The sequence below is a fragment of the Oryctolagus cuniculus genome, chromosome 1, assembly GCF_051225735.1.
Source record: "Oryctolagus cuniculus isolate XC-2025 breed Fujian yellow rabbit chromosome 1, ASM5122573v1, whole genome shotgun sequence".
In the NCBI taxonomy this organism is placed as follows: domain Eukaryota; kingdom Metazoa; phylum Chordata; class Mammalia; order Lagomorpha; family Leporidae; genus Oryctolagus; species Oryctolagus cuniculus.
Window position 1 is genome coordinate 180,073,578 of NC_142867.1, and position 21,206 is coordinate 180,094,783.

Genomic DNA, 21,206 nt, shown 5'->3' on the forward strand with positions numbered 1-21,206 from the left:
AGCCGGGACACGAACCGGCACCCATATGGGATGCCAGCACTGCAGGCTGGGGCTTTACCCAGTGTAATACAGTGCCAGCCCATGTTCTATATTACTTTTCTGCATCTTTTTTCTGATTAGAAAGCAGTATTATTATAAAAAATAATATAAAAAGCACACATAAGTAATTTAAATTATTCATAATATCATTTAGGGCCACCCAGAGTTAAACTTTTAGTATTAATTCATCTGATCTATATTCTGTGCCCACAGAAACAAAATTGAGAGCACATTTTAAGAGTTGTTTGTAGGCTTCTTTTAAATTTACTAATAAATGATGAATAATCCTGTGCTGATAAATTGTCTCTTATAACATGATTTTAATGGTCACATACTATTCCATCACATGAATGTGCCATATTTTATTTCATAGCCTTTATTTTGCGTATGAGTTGCTGATAATTTATAACTACCATGAATGACAGTGATGAGCATTCTTTTGCATAAGCATTTATTCACCTGATTTGTTATCATGTAAAGGATGTGATATAATTCCTAGGAGTAGAACTGTTGGATCAAAAAAGTATCAATTCAGGCCAGCGCCACGGCTCACTAGGCTAATCCTCCGCCTAGCGGCGCCGGCACACCGGGTTCTAGTCCCGGTCGGGGCGCCGGATTCTGTCCCGGTTGCCCCTCTTCCAGGCCAGCTCTCTGCTGTGGCCAGGGAGTGCAGTGGAGGATGGCCCAGGTGCTTGGGCCCTGCACCCCATGGGAGACCAGGAAAAGCACCTGGCTCCTGGCTCCTGCCATTGGATCAGCGCGGTGCACCGGCCGCAACGCGCCGGCCACGGCGGCCATTGGAGGGTGAACCAACGGCAAAGGAAGACCTTTCTCTCTGTCTCTCTCTCTCTCACTGTCCACTCTGCCTGTCAAAAAAAAAAAAAGTATCAATTCTTTTTTATAGCATTAAGTAGGTTTTCCCAGTATTCCTTCCATAACAGGTGTACCAGGACATAAGGTAACTATGTACCTCTTCCCTTGACTAGGTTGGCTATGCAATGAGGATATGTTTATACACAAATAACATAATAATAATAATGCCTTATATATGTAGTGTTTGGCTTTTTACAAAGTATTTTCTAATTTGGAATAGCACACATCATGATGAATCACTGAAGGCTAATGTTTCCACAGGAAAGAACAATATTTAATAAAGAAACTTCCATATTTTTTCTTAAAGCAATCTGTGTACTGCATTAGGGTCAGATAGCCAGAGGGTTATAAATTTGAGATAATTATGAGGCCCAGAAATACTACGTCATGCTAAAGAAATTAAGGTCTCAGAAGTGAACTGACAACTTGGACCATCATGGCATAAGTGGCAATGATACAGGGGATGCAGAGAAATGAGAATATATTGGGGGAAATATGCAGAAAGCATTCCCTAGGATGACAGAAGTAAACCAGACATTTCAGAACTAAATCCCTGTGGAACTAAGAAAAACAAAGAATTCTAAAATCAGAACATCTAGCTTTGAGCCCTGCTTTGACTTCTTACTTGTTAAGTGATCTTGGATTTTGGTAAGCCTAATTTTGCTTATCTGTTAAATGAGCACAATGGTGGAGGAGATGTACAGTTTGGGACATGCTCAAGCTGACTTGCCCCAAACGGTAGAGTTAGAAACATACCAGGGGATTCCAATTCAATCCCATCAAGGTGGCATGTACCAATGGCATCTCACTAGTCCAAGTGATCAGTTTCAGTTCACAATTGTTCATAATGATAGGACTAAGAACCAAAGGGATCACATAAACAAGACTAGTGTCTGCTAATACTAACTGATAGAATTAAAAAGGAGAGAACGATCCAACATGGGAAGTGGGATACACAGCAGACTCAGAATGGCAGATGTCCTAAACAGCACTCTGGCCTCAGAATCAGCCCTTAAAGCATGCGGATCTGGCTGAAAAGCCCATGAGAGTATTTCAGGCATGGAAAGCCAAGACACTCTGGGGGGGGGGGGGACCCTAAATGAAAGCTCTCCGTGAGTGAGATCCCAGTGGAAAGAACGGGTCATCAAAGAAGGAGGTACCTTTCTCTGAAGGGAGGAGAGAACTTCCACTTTGACCATGGCCTTGTCTAAATATCAGTCAGTGAACTCAGGGGGCTTCAATAGCCTTGGCAGCTCATGACAAGAGCCTAGGGTGATTACTGATGCCATAAGCAAGAGTGTCAATTTGTTAAATCAACAACAGGAGTCACTGTGCATATACTCCCCATGTAGGATCTCTATCCTTAATGTGTTATACAATGTGAATTAATGCTATAACTAGTACTCAAGCAGTACTTTACACTTTGTGTTTCTGTGTGGATGCAAACTGTTGAAATCTTTACTTAATATATACTAAATCAATCATCTGTATATAAAGATAATTGAAAATGAATCTTGATGTGAATGGGATGGGAGAGAGGGGAAAAACCACTGTAATCCAAAAGCTGTACTTTGGGAATTTATATTTATTAAATAAAAGTTAAAAAAATAAAAAATGAGCACAATGGTAACAATAATAAAATAAATTATAATTATTGCTTGGAGTACTAAACAATACTTTTTTAAAAAAGATTTATTTATTTGAAAGAGTTACAGAGAGAGGTAGAGACAGAGAGAGAGGTTTTCCATCCACTGGTTCATTCCCCAGATGGCCGCAACAGCTGGAGCTGAGGTGAACCAAAGCCAGGAGCCAGGAGCTTCTTCCAGGTCTCCCACGTGGGTGTAGGGACCCAAAGATTTGGCCATCTTCTACTTCTTTCCCAGGCCATAGAGAGCTAGATTGGAAGAGGAGCAGTCGGGACTAGAACTGGTGCCCATATGGGATGATGGCACATCAGGCCAGGGCTTTAACCTGCTGTGCCAAAGTGCTAGCCCCTAAACAATACTTCTAATAATACTTTGTACATTTTAAGTCACCATTGCAAGGTTTTTTATTATTAGCATGAACGCAAATGCAGCAAAGTGATGAGCAGGGAAACATTCTGTGATCTCAGAAAGATGTTATGAGATACACAGGATAGGCTGTAAAGGCCTTCACAAGGGCAAGGAGAAGTTCATATGTGATAATTTGTGCATTTTATCTGCAACATTATTATATAATTTTTCAAAAGTTGTTTTCCTATTTTGCTATTCCTTCAAAGACTTTTATGTGATTTGGGTGTGGGAGGGGTTGAAGGCAATTTACCTAATATATAAGATCTTCTACACTTTTCTGGAATCTAAAAGATGTTTTTAAGTCTGAAACTTGTACACTACCAGCAGAGCCAGTTTGAGTATCTTCCTCTAGGACCTACTTGCAAGAAAGCAACTGATTACCAGTGATGTGTTAAACTGAGATCCAGGCCAATTTAGAAAGAACCTCACAGAATTAGGAGTTGAGACGTGATTTCTAGTGTCAAACTTGCTACCAATTATTTGTCATAATATCTCTGCCACAATCTTGTCACCTGTATATTAAAGGAGCTGGTGTGAACTGGTGATTTTCAAACCAGGAACCCAGGCAACAAGGGCCCTTTAGCAGTGTAAGTGAGGACTTTTGTGCTCTGAAATGGGATGAGGGTCTGGCATTCCCAGCAAGTTAGATTAGCAGATGATAAGGACATATGAATAAGTAATAACTTTGGAAATACTTGGAATATTTTGGAAACAACTGATAATCTCAGTTTTGAGGACATGTGTTTTTGTGGTAGTGATTTTATATTGTATAAGTCTATACACATTATCTTTAAGTAAAACCATTCTCAGTTCACATGGTATTAGAATATATTAATATTTATAGTACTCTGAAAAGTACAGCATGACATCCAGGTGCTTTCCAGGTGAATGACTTTGAGAACCACTGTTCATATGTGTTTATGGTTGGGACTTCATGTTGCCTACATATAATGTAGCTGTATTTTCTCCTGGCAAAATTGTTCTCAATTCATTTGAAATTAAATACATCAGCATTTCATAATATATTGCGAAGAATGTGTGGATATACAGGTGCTTTCCATCTGGACAAATTTGAGGATGGTGAGATGTTCTATAAGGGTTCTTCCAGCTCTTTTTGAAATTCTGCATTTTAGAAGTGTCTCCTTATGTTGTTCCTTTGTTTCACCACCAACCCTCTGGCAGACTCCCCCAAGTTCTTCAGCTTCATGTCTTTTTCTGTTCTCTGCACATCAAACCCAGGGGAGACGTCTTGCTGTGAGCATAACACCAATGAAGGGCTGGCTGTTCTCCAGAATCTTAGGGCTGTTATATCAATCTGCCATCTTATTTTGAGCTAGTCCTTGCAGTTTGAAGATAATAAACAGTGTACTAGTCTAGCTTTTAGGGATAAATGTTCTAAGTGATCCATACCAAGATTTTTTTTTCAGGTGTAGATGGGACACAGGACAGATGCAAACTAGATGTCCTGGAGGTCTCGTCTGGGCTTATCTTTGCCTATGATCTTCAGCAGCAGTTGGATATTATCTGGATATGGTGTCTTTGTACGTTGTACCTTTGTACCTTGTCAGTTGAGCCTGTTTGCTCCTGGATTAGGGCTGAGAGAAATCTGTTCGAGATTTGGAAAGCCGCCATTGCATGCTGAAGGCTGGTGCAGGGTGTGAGGAGGTATGGGAGCTTGGGCACATTAGCACTGATCCACTGGTTCCAGTTTGTCATTTCAGGTACTAGCTTGTTCTCTCTCCCCTGTATCATACTCAGTGCATCTCTCATACTGCTGGACCTCCCGATCAACAGTGACTTCAGGTAGATAGGGAGGCAACATCCTTCCGTAGACTCACCAGCTCTCACAATTGCGTAAGGTCTAGTTCTCTGATGGAATTTCTCGTTCAATTGTGACTCTGCTTCCTGGATGGAACTTTATGTATTATACTTGCCAATGGCACTGTTTGCTGCTTCATCTTTTCCCTTCTATTAAGAAGTACAGAATGACGGCATGGACACATGTGTACCTTTTCTCTCCCCAGAGCAGGCCAGAGTGGGTATATGAGTGATCCTCTTCGTTGAAGATCACTGTTGTTTCTGATAATGATTTTGTGCACCAGTGTCTGAAGGAGATGTGGTTTGGAGAAACCATTCATTTTCAAAGTGCTGCGTCAGTTTGATCTTAATGCTTTCTATGGCTCTTGAAACCACAGAAATCAAAGAACCATGTATGTTCTAGAGAAAACAATGATTATTGGGACAAATCACTCTAATGTAAAGGTAACTCTGCTTCTTAGCTGTGCTACAGAGGAGCTGAAGTTCGGACACAGGCTTTTTAAAACTAATTAATTATTTGAAAGGCAGAGTTACAGAGACAGAGAGGGACACACACACACACACACACACAGAGAGAGAGAGAGAGAGAGAGAGAGCGCTCTTGATCGTCCATCTGCTGGTTCACTTCCCAAATTGCTGCAATAGCCAGGGCTGTCCAGATTGATGTCAGGAGACAGGAGCTTCATCCTGGTCTCTCATATACCAGGGGTTCAGGGTTCCAAGCTCTTAAACCATCTTTCGCTGCTTTCCCAGGCACATTAGCAGAGGGCTGAGTAGAAAGTAGAGTGGTCGGCACTGGAACTGGTGCCCATATGGAATACTGGCATTGCGGGAGATGGCTTTCATCTACTATGCCACAGTGCCAGCCCCTGGATGTAAGTCTTATAGAGACCGTCATTGCTTTTCTAAGCAAATGAACACAGAAAACAGGAGTGTCTTCTCAAATCTCTATCACCACTCTGGAAATAAATAGTGGCTGTGACATTCTATACAGGGACAAGAAACCAGAAATCAGAAGTGAAGCCTGTAGCCTGGAGCTACTTTTCCTAGTTATTAAAATTGGTAATTATGTGTTGCTCTCACCCCTCAGGCAGTCAGTGGCTGAATAGACCCTCCCTTTGTTGCCGACCTTTTACAAACTTTACTCATTTGTGTACCCACTTTCACAATTCTATACACCTGTGCTATTTGTCACTTTAAAATTTTTTTTTTGACAGGCATAGTTTGAGAGAGAGAAAGGACTTCCTTTCTGTTGGTTCACCCCCCAAATGGCCGCTACAGCCAGCATGTTGCGGCCAATCCGAAGCCAGGAGCCAGGTGCTTCCTCCTGGTCTCCCATGCGGGTGCAGGGCCCAAGCACTTGGGTCATCCTCCACTGCCCTCCCAGGCCACAGCAGAGAGCTGTACTGGAAGAGGAGCAAGCGGGACAGAACCAGCGCCCGGACCGGGACTAGAACCCGGAGTGCTGGCGCCACAGAGGATTAACCTAGTGAGCCGCAGCGCCGGCCAGTCACTTTAATATTTTTAACTAATTTCAGTATATTTACCATATTTTATTTGCATCTACTGTACTACCTATAGGAAAATCAATGCTTTATCCTTTTTCTTTTTTAAAGATTTATTTATTTACTTGAAAGTTCGAGTTACATAGAGAAAGAAGGAGAGGCAGAGAGAGAGAGGTCTTCCATCTGATGGTTCACTCCCCAGTTGGCCTCAACGGCAGGAGCTGAGCTGATCTGAAGCCAGGAGCCAGAAGCCTCCTCCAGGTCTCCCATGGAGGTACAGGGGCCCAAGGGCTTAGGCCATCTTCTACTGCTTTCCCAGGCCACAGCAGAGAGCTGGATCGGAAGTGGAGCGGCCAGGACTCGAACCGGCACTCATTTGGGATGCTGGCACTGAGGGCAGCAGCCTTACCTACTACACCACAGCGCCAGCCCCAACTCTTTTTTTTTCTTACCATCAATAAAGAAAAAAATGCTCATAAATGATGTCACAATTCCTTCTTATCTTAAAAGTTTTATTTTTCACTTATTAAAAGTGTTTGGATATACCTCCGCTCAATCATGAATGAATTTCTCAACTATTTCCTACTCAAGTTAAAATTGTCTTTATCATTCTGCATCCACAGCTGATGAGAATTAACACAGGTTGCAGCCCAAATAAACCCATTTTGCGTGCATCAGGTTTGTCTAGCATAGACTTCCTTGAGTTTTTCAGTCCAGGGACTCCTAAGCTTGGATTCAGGTGAGAGAACAAGGAACAAAAAGACTCCGTGGACTGGGCTGGGGGAAGGGTTGCAAGAGCAGTTGCTGAGTGACCTTATCTCTGTTTGGCTTTGCTCTCTGGGGCAAGAAGACAGCCGAGGCAGCAAAAGCCCAGAGGTCGTGGGATTGGTCCTAATGCCAGAGATATCAAACTATTTTTTTAAGGGCTACTTTGAATCAAGAAAATAATTTCTTGAGGCTGGCGCTGGGTGGCGCGGTGGGTTAATGCCCTGGCTTGAAATGCTGGCATCCCATATGGGCACCAGTTCTAGTCCCGGCTACTCCTCTTCCGATTCCGCTCTCTGCTATGGCCTGGGAAAGCAGTAGAAGATGGCCCAAGTCCTTGGGCCCCTGCACCCATGTGGGAGACCCAGAAGAAGCTCCTGGCTTCTGGCTTCGGATCGGCACAGGTCTGGCCATTGCAGCCAACTGGGGAGTGAACCATCGGATGGAAGACCTCTCTCTCTTTCTGCCTCTCCTCTCTCTGTGTAACTCTGACATTCAAGTGAATAAATAAATCTTTTAAAAAAAAAAGAAAAGAATTTCTTAAAAAGGAAGCTGTATTGCTACCAAATAGAAAGCCAATAGAATTTGCCAAAAATATAAATGAAAATACAGTAAAATAGATGACATTGTTAAATTCTAGCTAGATACTATGTGAGGGGTTTTCTACCCATCAGTGTAGATCGGTGTTAAGTCACATTAACCCGCAAAGGAGACTATCTCCTTTGTTGAATCAGAAGGAATGGAAGTTTTAATTAATGTAGGGCCTGGGAACCAAATAAGATGATGTTAGTAGTTTGTAGTTTACATCCTGGGAAATCCAGCATAAATACTGTCCTTGATCTTTTCTGTTTTTATCTGCCAGTACAAGTGATGGTAAGTGGCCTAGGAAAGGCCAGACAAGAGGTATAAGTCAGACATAAGAAAACATAAATAGAGAGAAGTCAGAATTGGAAAATGAATCCTTACAGAAAGCCAGAATTAATGGAATAATCTGCCAATCTCGATGTTCTGAGACACTGTGGTGTTAGTTTATTTTTCTTTTATTCTTTTTTTTAATTGCTTCCTAACAAGTTACCACAAACAACAAGGCTCAGCAGGCTTTTCTGTTTGGGATCTTCTCAAGGTGTGAACTATGCCCAACTCCTACCTGGACTATCTTGGGAGAGTTTACTTCCTTAATCATGGAAGTTGTTGGCAGCATTCAGTTCCTCGTGACTGGGAACTGAAGTCTCATTTTTGCCCTGGCTGCTGGCTAGGGTGGTGCCCAGCTCCTAGAGGCCTCTCTTTGTTCTCCTTGTGTGGGTCCCTTAAATCTTCAAAGCTGCAATGGCAGGACAAGCCCTTTGGCTTTGGGTCTCTGATCTCTACTTCTGCACTAGTCAAAACACTCTGCTTAGAAAAGGATTAGAGCTGGATTTGACATCTGCAAGATCCCTCCACCAGAGAACAGGTTAATATTGGATTGGCTAACCAGGAATGGGAACCTTTGTAGGCCAGCTTTAGAGTTCTGCCAACCCGATCCTTTTCCAGGGGCCAAGCCTGATTGTACAGGAATAAAATTGAGACCTTTGAGAAATTTCAGTAGACCCAGGGCCTGGACCCAGGGAAAAGTGAACCTCAAGCCAAACTCGGTTTCTAGTGGATAATGTTAACCCAAGGCTGTAGAGTACACCAGCAACTATAATAAACACAGAGGAGTTACCCTTCTTTTTGTTTTTCTACAAACACAAGCTACTTCATAGTAATCCTTAGGGGAAATTCACTTCAAAGTAACAATTTGACAAAGTATTAAATGTCTAAACCTCTAAATACTGTTTTACTACTCTACACTAATAGAGGTTTGATTTTACTCAATTCTGTCGTTAAATCTTAAACTGGAGACAATTATCATAATCAAGTTGGTTGTGCCACCCTTGTAAAATTAATTTGTGGGCTGGAAATTGTGGTATTTACATATGTAAACCACATACACACGAGGGCACTTTTATCTGATTCTGCGTACGAGGTGGAATCACCAACGGTTTGACTCCACTTCATCATGCAGAACTCAGTCGCTGTAGGAATGCAGATAAATTCAAAGATACAACAAGATTCTGAAGCCAAATACCCTACGTGCATCCTACTGTCCTACTGCACTGGGACAGTTGTGTCCCACTGAGGCGATGGAGTTCAGGCGGCAACAAACGTCCAGCAGGCGGGCTGCCTGCCGCACCTCCCTGCTCCGCAGAACGCAGCTTCTCGCTGGCGCTCCCAGGAGCTGGGGATTTACCACAAACACTGCCTTGGGGAACAGTGCGAGCAGCTGAGCAACTGCAGAAGCAGGCCACTCCCCGATACTATCAGAGTGCAGGAAAATAATTAAAATCCTCATTAAGTACTTTCTCATCTGGCTCACTTGAAGATGTTCCAAACGGTCAGACTGAAGGCCTGGTAAACAGCTGAAGTGTTGAATTGGCTCCATAGTTAACACCTTTGTCAGAGTCAGGGTTACATAAGGAATGTGCATTGGAGACCGGAGGCAATACCTATAATACTCAAAGGCTAGACCATTTTGCTTGTGTAACTCGTGTAATCTCTCAATTGAAAATCTACTTTTAACTTATTTTTTGCTCAAATACTGTTTTTTTCACATTCAGAAATGATATATAAAATTTGGGAGACTGATATAATTTAGTTTTTCAAAAATTTTCTAATTTGGGCATTTTTAATATAAAATTATATTTTACTACGTTGTATTAATTTTATGCCCAGTAGCTTAAATACAAAATACATAAAGTCTATTTATGTTTATAAATAGAATTTAATTCTGGCCTTATGTTTTGGTGGATGATTTTCTTCTGAATGCCTTCTCTCAGTTTTACTTCACTTCTCCTATATGATTTTTTTTTTTTACAGGCAGAGTGGACAGGGAGAGAGAGACACAGAGAAAGGTCTTCCTTTGCCGTTGGTTCACCCTCCAATGGCCGCCATGGCCGGCACGCTGCGGCCAGCGCACCGCGCTGATCCGATGGCAGGAGCCAGGTGCTTCTCCTGGTCTCCCATGGGGTGCAGGGCCCAAGCACTTGGGCCATCCTCCACTGCACTCCCTGGCCACAGCAGAGAGCTGGCCTGGAAGGGGGCAGCCGGGACAGAATCCGGTGCCCCGACCGGGACTAGAACCTGGTGTGCCGGCGTTGCAAGGCGGAGGATTAGCCTATTGAGCCGCAGCGTCGGCCCCTATATGAATTTAACAAGAACCAGACAAAACAGTGTCTTGGAGAGATGTAGTTTCTCAGGAGACATCTGTTAGAATTACATCGTTATAATGTATTCAACAAGTCTAAGCATCCTAAACCGTTAAACTCTGTGTGTGTGTGTGTGTGTGTGTGTGTACACGCATACAATAGGACTTCAGTATGTTTATGGAAAAATGGGATGAAACATGATTTTATTTTGGTGGAAAAAATTTTTTTTAATCCATGCACATTTTTTAAGAGAACACTTTTTTTTTTTACAGGCAGAGTGGACAGTGAGAGAGAGAGAGACAGAGAGAAAGGTCTTCCTTTGCCGTTGGTTCACCCTCCAATGGCCGCTGTGGCCGGCGCACCACGCTGATCCAATGGCAGGAGCCAGGTGCTTCTCCTGGTCTCCCATGCGGGTGCAGGGCCCAAGCACTTGGGCCATCCTCCACTGCACTCCCTGGCCACAGCAGAGAGCTGGCCTGGAAGAGGAGCAACCCGGACAGAATCCAGCGCCCCAACCGGGACTAGAACCTGGTGAGCCATTGAGCCGTGCCTCCCGCTGCGAACACATTTTTGAGGCAAGTGTTTGGCATAGTAGTTAAGACAATGAGTAAGAAAGACATTTGCATCACACATCATAGTTCAGTGCCTGATGTGGCACCTGACTCCAGATTCCTGCTTAATGCAGATCATGGGAGGCAGTGGTGATGACTCAAGTAATTAGGTCCTTGCCACCTTCATGGAAAACCTAGATCTGACTCTCCACTCTGGTATCAACCAAGCTCCAGCTCTGTGGGCATTCGGGGTATGAATCAGCAGATGGAAACTTTTTATGAAGATCCCTTTGGGCACAGATTCAGAAAAATTTTTGGACCAAAATGAATTTATCTTTTAATTTCATTTTCCACAAATGTTTTGAAGTACCTTTTTAAATCAGTAGTGACTTGTTGTGTAGTTGTTTTGAAATGATTATTCAGTGGTGACATGAATATATCAATATTTAAGTTTTTAAGTATTATTAATGTCAAAATAATAATGCTGGCTCCTGGAAATTTATATATATATATATATCTTATTTTATTTTTAAAAACTATTCATTTGAAAGGCAGAGAGACAGACACTGGGTAGGGGGAGCAGGGGGAGATCACCCATTTATTAGTTAACATCAACTGACTGCAATAGCCAGTGATAGGCCAAGCCAAGATCAATTCTCAGATGCCTGCAATGGCCAGAACTGGGCCAAGCTGTGAGCATAGAACTCAGTCCAGGACTCTTATGTAGGTGGCAGGAACCCAACAACTTGAGACATTGCTGCAGCCGCTCAGTGTGCCCTTCAGAAGGAAGCTAACATCAGGAGCCTGAGCTAGGACTCAAACCCAGGCAATCTAACGTGGCACATGTGTGTCACAACTGGTGGTTTAGCCACTAGGCCAAGCTTGTATCTCTGCTGCCTATTCTTTCTCTGAGTGGAACTGGAAGTTATTACAAACGGCCAGTATTTAGTAACAGAGGCTACTGCACTATGTGGATGTAGGTGTAGGCAATAGTTTCTGAAGAACTAAACTGCATTTTCCTGGAAGTATTCCAGTCTTCTTTCTGCGCTCATTGAGGATTTCTAGATCAGTTGGATAAGTCTTAGATAATTTTTGTCCTTAGTCCCACACCAGAAGCAATGTTTTGAAAGGAACCAGGGCAAATGAGATGATAGGCTTGGAGGCTATTATAACAGGACAGTCTTGATTAAAGGTAAGAAACCTGTTGCACATTGTAAAATCGCTATACCAACATCATCTTTGTATTCAAAATCCAACTTTTATCATTTTATTATTTGTTTTTGTAATACATTTTTATACTATAAAATAATATTTGAATTTTTTTCGATATTTGGGGGAAAAAAAGCTGTACATAGAAAAGAATTGCCATCCATAATTATACATTCTATTGTAACAATATAAATGGCTTTCAACAAAACTATATAAATGCCTTTGGTAGTTTCTTATTATTTATGTAATGCATGCATATGTGTACTTTGTCTTTTATAGACAATCATCAGTACTGTACATAGTACTTTGTAACATTTTTTCTGTTTAATATAAATCTCATGTCTTTCCATGTTGATAATTGTACTCCTGTAACATCATTTTTAATGAATGTGTTATATTTCACTGTAATATACTTTATTTGACAAAACTAATATTCTTGATCACAGTTTTTTCCAGTAATGTCATAGTAAAGTCTTTGTTGACACTTCCTTGGATTAAAGTTCTAGAAGTTAATTCTTAGGTTTCATATACTTTACAGTGTTTGAAATATTACACGAAGAAAAAATACTGGCTGTTTAAAAATCAGATTCAACTACATACAGATTCAAGTGTTTATTTATCTAGTCATTCTCTATATTAAATATTGATAACCTAAACTTTAGTGAAGATATTTCATATTTTGTTTATACTAATTCTTAGATGCCATGTTGTTGGATCTCAGAATATGCATTTTTAAAAACTCTTGACATACACTCTCAAACTGTCTGATGTGTGCTTTTAATTTTTTTAAAAGGATTTCTTTATTTATTTGAAAGGTAGAGTTACAGGAAGAGACGGAGAGACAGAGAGAGAGAGAGACAGAGCGAGCGAGTAAGATCGTCCATCTACTGGTTAACTCCCCTAATGGCTGCAATAGTCTCCGCTGGGCCAGGCTGAAGCAAGTCTGGTCTCCCACGTGGGTGACAGGAGCTCAGGCACTTGGGCCATCTTCCCCTGATTTCCCAGGCCCATTAGCAGGGTGCTGGATTGGAAATGAGGCAGTCGAGACTTCAACCAGTGCTCATTTGGAAGGCATCTATGCTCACCACTACACCACCAACGCTAACCACCAGTGCTCATTTGGAATGTCACAGGCAGTAGCTTAACCCACTGCACTACAACACAGCCCTGTACCACAATGCCAGCCCCTGATCTATGCCTCTCTGCTTTTACAAAACAATCCTGTTTTCTCCTTATCTACTACAACCCTAGATAGTCTCATTACAAAAATCTTTGCCAAATAGGTAAGTGAAAATTTTTAACATTGAAAAAATTCCAATTTTTGATTTATGGTAATATTAATGCCTTAAAATTGACTTTCAGTTTTACTTCATTTACAGTAGATGATCTGTTCATACACTTGACTTATTTTTCTTTTTTATGATTTATTTATTTATTTGAAAGTCAGAGTTACACAGAGAGAGAAAGAGAGGCAGAGAGAGAGAGAGAGAGAGAGAGAGGGGTCTTCCATTCACTGGTTTTACCCCCCAGTTGGTTGCAACAGCCGGAACTGCACCAATCCGAAGCCAGGAGCTTCTTCTGGTCTCCCACGCAGGTGCAGGGGTCCTAGGGCTTGGGCCATCTTCTACTGCTTTCCCAGGCCACAGCAGAGAGCTGGATGGGAAGTGGAACAGCCAGGACTTGAACTGGCGTCCATATGGGATGCTGGCACTGCAAGCAGCGACTTTACCTGCTACACCACAGCGCAGGCCTCTGGGCTTATTTTTCTCATGAGTTGTGTGTCAGAGATTGGCTAATTGTTCACCAAAGCCATCTTACTTTCCTCCCTAGCACACAGCTAGACTGCATTTCGCAGCCTTCCATGCAGTTCCATGCGGCTGCCTGAAAGAGTTCTAGCCCAACCTACATACACCTCTAGCACTCATAAGTCCTGTACAAGTCTCACCAGTCTACAACAAAAGCTTCATAAATCTTTGTTCCTTCCTCAAGGCTGCAGGGCCGAATCTATTTTCTTGCTCATTGGGGTTGTTGGTAAAATGCAGTTCCAGTGGTTGTAGTATTGAAGACACCCTTTTTGGCTGGCTCTCAAGTGAGGGCTGTTTCTAGCCAATAGAGACTGTCTTATATTCTGTTTCCAGGGAGGCCAGGGCTAGTTCCCTCGCTCTATGAGGGATGTGACTGTATGTGTCTCACTCATGATTCTGACTTCCTCTTTAAAGTGCAGGGCCCATATGACCACACTGGGCTTACCTGGGTGACCCAGGATGTCCTCCCTATTTGAAGGTTAACTGTTTAGCAACTTAATTCTGTTGCCGCCTTGATTTTCTTTTGCCATGTAAAGTATCAGAATCATGAACCTACACATGGAGCAAATCCTACCATGGCATTCTCTTTCTCTGCCTGCTCTAGCATGCAATATTGAGGGCAAATAGAGTGAGGATCTTTGTATCCCCTTCATTTAGATCAGTAGTTGGCAAAAAGCAGTGTAAGTAAAACTCTGCTGACAATAGGTGAACAAATTCTCCTTCGTCAGCTTGATTAAACTGTACTAGTAAGTTTTCATTCCAATATCCTTGTGTTTGAGCGATTACTCCAAGTGGTTTTAGATAATGCTGAGAAGCAAATTTTGCCATAAATAAATGGCCTGTGTCTTCCAAAATATACCATTAACCTGTTATATAACATCATTTCCCCAATTTTTTATTTTTTTGCCAGGCAGAGTTAGACAGTGAGAGCGAGAGAGACACAGACAGAGTTATAGACAGTGAGAGAGAGACAGAGAGAAGGTTCTTCCTTCCGTTGATTCACTCCCCAAATGGCCTCCATGGCCAGCGCACTGCACCGATTCGAAGCCAGGAGCCGGGTACTTCCTCCCGGTCTTTCATGCGGGTGCAGGGACCCAAGAACCTGGGCCATCCTCTGCTGCCCCCCTGGGCCACAGCAGAGAGCTGTACTGGAAGAGGAGCAACTGGGACTAGTACCTCGCGCCCCAACCGGGACTAGAACCCAGGGTGCTAGTGCCACTGGTGGAGGATCAGCCAAGTGTGCCACGGCGCCGGCCCTCCCCAATTTTTTATGCTGTTTTTCTTACTTACTTTATTATTCTTTTTTTAAAATTTTTTTCTGCTATAATTTTATCTTTTTTAATTTATTTAGTAAATATAAATTTCCAAAGTACAGTTTATGGATTACAATGCCCCCCCCCATAATTTCCCTCCCACTCGCACCCCTCCCATCTCCCGCTCCCTCTCCCATTCCATTCACATCAAGATTCATTTTCAATTATCTTTATATACAGAAGATCGATTTAGTATATATTAAGTAAAGATTTCATCAGTTTGCACTCACACATAACATAAAGTGTAAAATACTGTTTTAGTACTAGTTATAGCATTACTTCACATTGGACAACACATTAAGGACAGATCCCACATGAGGAGTAAGTACACAGTGATTCCTGTTGTTGACTTAACAATTTGACACTCTCGTTTATGGCATCAGTAATCTCCCTAGGCTCTAGTCATGAGTTGCCAAGGCTATGGAAGCCTTTTGAGTTCGCCGACTTCGATCTTCTTCCGACAGGGTCATAATCAAAGTAGAAGTTCTCTCCTCCCTTCAGAGAAAGGTATCTCCTTCTTTGATGGCCCCATTCTTTCCACTGGGACCTCACTCGCAGAGATCTTTCATTTAGGTCTTTTTCTTCTTCTTCTTCTTCTTCTTTTTTTTTTTTGCCACAGTGTCTTGGCTTTCCATGCCTAAAATACTCTCATGGGCTCTTCAGCCATAGACGAATGCCTTAAGGGCTGATTCTGAAGCCAGAGTGCTATTTAGGACATCTGCCATTCTATGAGTCTGCTGTGTATCCCGCTTCCCATGTTGGATTGTTCTCTCCCTTTTTGATTCTATCAGTTAGTATTAGCAGACACTAGTCTGTATGCATCTTTGTTGGAAAGATGTGTTTCTTGTAAGCAGCAAATAGATGGGTTTTGTTCCTTAACCCAATCAGCCAATCTGTGTCTTTTAGCTGGACAGTTCAGGCCATTAACATTCAATGTGACTATTGATTTTTTTATTTATTTGACAGAGAGAGAGACAGAGAGAAAGGTCTTCTTTCCATTGGTTCACCCCCCAAATATCCGCCACAGCTGGAGCTACGCAGATCCCAAGCAAGGAGCCAGATATTTCTTCCTGGTCTCTGACAGGAGTGCAGGGCCCAAGCACTTGGGCCATTCTTTACTGCCTTCCCAAGCCACAGCAGAGAGCTGGACTGGAAGAGGAGCAACTGGGACTAGAACTGGCGCCCATATGGGATGTGGGTGCCACAGGCGGAGGATTAGCCTAGTGAGCTGTGGTGCCAGTCCCACTTTATTCTTTTTATTAACGCCTTTCATTTTCCTTCTACAAGCCCTATGTCGATGTGGAAAATGCAATCACCACTCAGCAGAAGTTGAGGTATAGAACATTTATGTGGTTGTCAAAAATAAACCTGTTGTATGTACAGGACTATGATGATTACGCAACTAATTCTTTATGAGCATCTTTGTCACAGAGCCAAATAATGTCTTTCTGTTTTTCTCTTATTGTTGTAAAATATATGTCACATAAAAGTTGCTATTTTACCCATTTTAAGTGTATGACTCAATAGCATTATTTGCATGCATGCTGTTGTGCAACCTGCAGTACTATTTCCAAAATTTTTTTCATTACTCAAAAATCACACTACCACAAAGCAATTTTTTTAAAGATTTATTTATTTATTTATTTATTTATTTGAAAGGCAGAGTTACAAAGAGGCAGAGGCAGAGAGAGAGAAGTCTTCCATCTACTGATCACTCCCCAAATGGCCACAATGGCCATAGCTGGGCCAATCCAAAGCCAGGAGCCAGGAGCTTCTTCTGGGTCTTCCACATGGGTGCAGGAGCCCAATGACTTGGGCCATTTTCTACTGCTTTCCCAGGCCATAGTAGAGAGCTAGATTGGAAGAGGAGCAGCCGGGACTAGAACTGGTGCCCATATGGGATGTCTGTGCTTCCGGCCAGAGCTTTAACTGGCTGCGCCACAGCACCAACCCTGAAGCAATCTCTTTTTAAAAAGCTCTTTGGTAACTCATACCAATCTTTAGTAATTTTCTGAAAACAAACATTTCTACTCCTAAGAAAAATCTTTGCCATTTTGTTATGAATTCAAAAGACTCTTTTCATAAGTAATTTAAATATTGTGTTAATAAAATTTATCTTTTTAAACAAAATTTTCAGATTCCTCTATCTCAAATGTTTTGCTAATATTTTTGAGTAGAAATATATTCTTCAGGCAAATATTTATAAAACTTTCATTTTGTGCTAACTAGGAGACATTGTCAATAGGACTTTAAAATTTATGTCTAACCCTAATGACTAAAGTATTTAAAAAAAAAACAATAGATTCAGAACATATTTGCCTATCACTCACAATGTAAGTGAAACTGATGTAAACCTCAATACAACCTCATTTGTTAAAGACACATTTCTATGAAAGTGTATTCTACTTACGTGACATTTAATGAGGTTAAATTACAAAATTACTATAAGCTGGTCTTTTCCATATGGAAACCCTATGACTTTCTCTAAAAACATCTATGTGAAATGATAAGAAATGCTAATTATACATTATTACCATAATATAGTACTAAAATTGCTAATGTAAAGCTAACTAGTGGTTGAATTGTTGTGTTAATTACAAACAATTGGAACTATAAAATTACATCCTACTTGGTAATTTCAGAATTAAATAAGATCTCTTATTCATTCTTTCCAAATTTGACTGTAAATAGTTTTCTACACATATGCACATGTGTGCACACACAATCTAATGATTATGAATCTCTGAATTAATTGTAATTTGAGGGTTCTAATGTCTGTGTCTTTTTTCTTTTAGAGTGATGTATTTTTATTCTTACTTTGATATTTCTTGAAAGCAAGTTGAACTTAACTATATTTCACATTAGGAAAACAAGTATTTTTACAACTTTAACAATTTCTTCCATATGCTTCTATAATAAATTTGAAATTTGAAAGTCTTTAAGTGATATTATTTTGTAATGTTTCTATTAAAAGGATTTCTTCTTGAGGTTCTATTTAAAAACGTATTGTTTTTAAAGTTTTTAACCATTTAAACTTAATTTTTATGTTTTCACATGTTTTTTGGCCATGTTTATTTTTTAATTGCCACTTTAATATTTTTTAAAGATTTTATTTATTTATTTATTTATTTGAGAGGTCGAGTTATGGGCAGGGGGAGAAAGAGAGAAAGAGAGAAATGTCTTCCATCCACTTGTTCACCCCCCAGATGGCTGCAATGGGTGAAACAGAGCTGATCTGAAGCCAGGAGCCAGGAGCCTTTTCCCAGTCTCCCATGTCAGTACAGGGACCCAAGCACTTGGGCCATCTTGCACTGCTTTCCCAGGCCGTAACAGAGAGCTAGATCAGAACAGGAGCAGCTGGGACTTGAATCAGTGCCCATATGGGATGCCCAGTGCTGCAGATGGAGGCTTAGTCTGCTATGCCACAGTGCTGGCACCCAGCCATGTTTATTTTTAAGATAATATTTGACTAGTACTATAGTGTTTGTTGTAACATAATTCAAATTAGGTATAATACAAAAGGTTATAAACATTATCATTTGCACCACAATTCTGATTAGTTTTAAAATATTGAAAATGTAAATTGTGACAGTTTTACAAGGGATTATATGCATTATAAGTTCTAATATGTTAACTAAAAGGGGAATTCCCTCGTAATATTAATATTAGTATTCCTAAATTATAAAAACTGTATTTTTGGTAAAAAAAAAAAGTCTGAGTACAATGATGAAAAGAAAAAGAATTAGTAGTCACAAACATATTTTGACCCAGTACACTCAATGAGCTTAAAATGTATATTAACAAACTGAGTGTACTGTTACTCTGAACTAATAATCACATTGAATTTGTTTTATAAAGTGCACTTTGGCTTTAGCTTACTTATGGCTCTTGAAGCAAGATATTGATTTATTTGAATGAATCTAGTCAGAAGGCTATGATTGAGAAATGAAAATGAGGGAGATTTTTTCTAATATGTAGATTTTCTTAATGTCAAAAATTTTTTATGGAGGGATATAGTACAACTATGCAAAGAACACAACACAGAGTCTAGCAAAATTCCAAAAATAGTTCTTCATGGCCGGCACCACAGCTCACTAGGCTAATCCTCCACCTAGCGGCGCTGGCACACCAGGTTCTAGTCCTGGTCTGGGCGCCGGATTCTGTCCCGGTTGCCCCTCTTCCAGGCCAGCTCTCTGCTGTGGCCAGAGAGTGCAGTGGAGGATGGCCCAAGTGCTTGGGCCCTGCACCCACATGGGAGACCAGGATAAGTACCTGGCTCCTGCCATCGGATCAGCGCAGTGCGCCGGCCGCGGCGGCCGTTGGAGGGTGAACCAATGGCAAAGGAAGACCTTTCTCTCTGTCTCTCTCTCACTGTCCACTCTGCCTGTCAAAAAAAAAAAAAAAAAAGATAGTTATCCTTGTAACAAAAATGTTCAAATTTACTTATCTGATGACTTCCCATGGCAGTAACCCATTACAGCATACAAGTCAGGGATCCAAAGGGATTCGAAATAGGTAAGTTTAATAAAATCTCTTTCTAACAACCATGTGCCCCTGAATTCTGTTTACTCAATATCATATATTCTATCATCAATTTGAAGCTATCTTAATATGAAAAATATTTTAGTTCAAAGATGTAATAAACTTAATTAAAGATGAACAAACTTAAAAGAAGACACCAAAGCAACTTTTTGATAAATATTAATGAAGATATCTTATTTAAAGAAACCACAAGAAGACTGGAAATGTAAATTAGTAGAAGCTGTACAAGCTGGGGTGGAGGAGAGAGTTAGAATAGTCAGTCTGGGATAATATGAAACTCTTAATTCTGTCAGCTGCAAAAAATCAGTGTCAGGTGTTGATTTTCTGCCACTGACTCGCCACCACTGTTTAACATTTACACAACTTTTCTAATTATTCCTTAATTTTCAACTTTTAAATGCTGCTTTTATAAAATTGTGGAATTATAAACATATTCTCTAACTGCCTTTTTCTCACTCAACAGTTGGGGAGATAGTATCAAAGCCTTGAGATAAAAATCAGAGAAATCGGTTTTCTTTTTAAATTCAACACAGGGATTACTTTGGAAACTGTTTTCAGAGAGGCTTTAGCATTGTGAGAAGTGGATTAGCAACAAATGAAAATCATTTGTTAGTGTGGGTTACTTGATCCTAAAAAAATGAATATTTGGTTGCTACCTATAACAAGGTATCCTTATATCTAGAAAAAAAGCCTTGGGTATATTGAACAATAAAAAGGTGAAATGTGGGGAAATGGAATCTTGGGGAATGAAAGAAGAAAGTCTCATCTAATACCAATCTGGCTAATATTTGAAACATAAAGAGGCTCACTCTCTCCTCAGATGCCTCCTCAGAGTCCAAGGACGGGATATACAAGAGGGTTTTGGTGGTGTGAAATGATGGATGAGGGTCTCTTCTGATTGCCAGAGGATTTGTGACCAGCACAAAAACTGCTTGGTCTGGGTTAATTAATTGCAGGAACAGTTTACTCAGGTGCAGGGCAAGCACCTTGGCTAAAATCTCAGCATCTGTGTTGATTAAAGATCTGAGGCTGAAGGAAGCACATAGTTGGGGGTCTTCGATAGGTTTGGGAGCCATATGGGCTTCTTTTAATGAGGGAGGGCTTCTGTGATCCAAGTCTCAAAGCTGTGTTGTTCTAGTCAGCATTAACAGACTATCTCTTGCCCAGCACCAAGTCACTTTACAGTATTATTAGGCCAATATTTTTTTCCTGGTTATTTGTTTCAATATTCTTTTCAGGTTCTCACCATTATTTTTCATTTCCTACCGATCTGAAAAGAATGGGGTACAAACTCTTCCTAGCCCTGTGTATGGGCAAAGAAGATCCTGAAAAACAATATATCAGCTTTGAATGTCGATATCAATGAAATGCCCACTAGGCTTTTATGATGTGAGTTATAGAATATATATTCTCAAATTTTATCTTTAGGATATTATATCTGCAATGGCTTTCTTAGCTTTGACTTTTTGTTTATGCTAGCTATGAAAATGGACTCAGAAGTTCAAAGG